Genomic DNA, 1,494 nt, shown 5'->3' on the forward strand with positions numbered 1-1,494 from the left:
ATCGGCACATGCCCACATCGTGCTTTGCGCATGCGCAAAGATGTGGCCTGCAGGACAAATCGCAGTTGGAAGCCCCAGTTTTAACAGCGGCGGGCTCTGGGCAACCCGCGGAGGGAAGCCATAGTTTGCAAAGACGGGGAACCGCAGTGAAGCGGGGTTCACTTCCTTACTCATCAGTAAGCTAAAGGTGGAATGTGTGTGTGTTGAAAAGTGAAATACGGAGAGCTGCAAGGAAGTGGCATTGCTTCTGAGGCGAGCGCAAGATGGCCAGCTCTAAGGATTTCAAGCTGAACCAGCCCCCTGAGGACGGCGTCTCCTCGCTGTAGTTCAGCCCCAGTTCCTGCAGGTGGCCTCCTGGGACAAGCCCATGTGCCTCCACCATGTGCCGGCCAGCTCCATGCAGCTCAAATACCAGCACACGAGCGCCTTCTACGATCTGACTCATGCCTGGGGGGGGGGGGGGGTTAGATCATCACCTGAAAATGCATGACTTGAATACTAATCAAGATAATCTTGCTGGGACCCATGATGCCCCATAAGCTGTGTTGAATACTACCCAGAAGTGAATGTGATGGTTACTGGAAGTTGGGATCAAGACAGTTAAATTGTAGGATCCTTGTAATGCCAGAACTTTCTGTCAGCCTGAAAAAGTATATACCCCTAGCTTGTTTGTAGGCACAGAGGGATGCAGTGTTGGTGTGGGACTTATAGAACACGTACTACGGGCAGCAGCACCAGGAGTCCAGCCTGAAGTCCCAGACCCGCTGCATACACGCCTTTCCAAACAATTAGGGTTATGGATTAAACTCTACTGAGGGCTGGGTAGCTGTTGAGTACTTGGACCCAAGACCTGAGGTACAGAAGAAGTATGACTTCAAATGTCACCAAAAGAAAATACTATTGAGCAGATTTACCCAGTCAATGCCACTTCCTTCTACAACATCCACAGTACACTTGCCACAGGTGGTTCTGATGGATCTGTAAGTATTTGAGACACATTGAACAAAAAGTGACTGTGCCAGTTCTGCAGGTATCCCACCAGCATCGCATCTGTCGCCTTTAGTAACGATGGGACTACCCTTGCAACGGCATCATCGTATACGTATGAAATGGATGACACAGCATCCTGATGATGGTATCTTCATCACCAAGTGACAGATGCAGAAACAGAACCCAAGTCCACCTAATCATCCCGTAAAAGTGGTTTCTCTATGGAAAGTTTTGTTTACTTCCTACAAATACATGATTTTCGCCTACGGGATGTGTTATAGTCATTGTGGAAATATTTAGTTTGTGGATTTCTCTTCTTTCTGTCTTAAAAGAAACATGTCTGTGTACCATTTAATACTTAATTTGTTTAGAACCAGGGACCTTTGTGTTCTTGTGAAGCAATCTGAAGAATTGTTTTTACCCCCAACAAGCCCAGAGCTGTGTGTGAGCAGCTTGAGCTCTTTTTGTTAACATAGCCTCACCTGTTACGTCTGTGCTGTCTAA

General features: G+C 47.5%; 1 pseudogene; it reads left to right on the forward strand.

Moving 5' to 3' along the window:
- The first annotated feature begins 215 nt into the window (after positions 1-215).
- LOC126087437 (mitotic checkpoint protein BUB3-like) lies at positions 216-1,253 on the forward strand (annotated as a pseudogene).
- Positions 1,254-1,494: the final 241 nt, after the last annotated feature.

This window comes from Elephas maximus, chromosome 12, assembly GCF_024166365.1.
Source record: "Elephas maximus indicus isolate mEleMax1 chromosome 12, mEleMax1 primary haplotype, whole genome shotgun sequence".
Lineage (NCBI taxonomy): Eukaryota > Metazoa > Chordata > Mammalia > Proboscidea > Elephantidae > Elephas > Elephas maximus.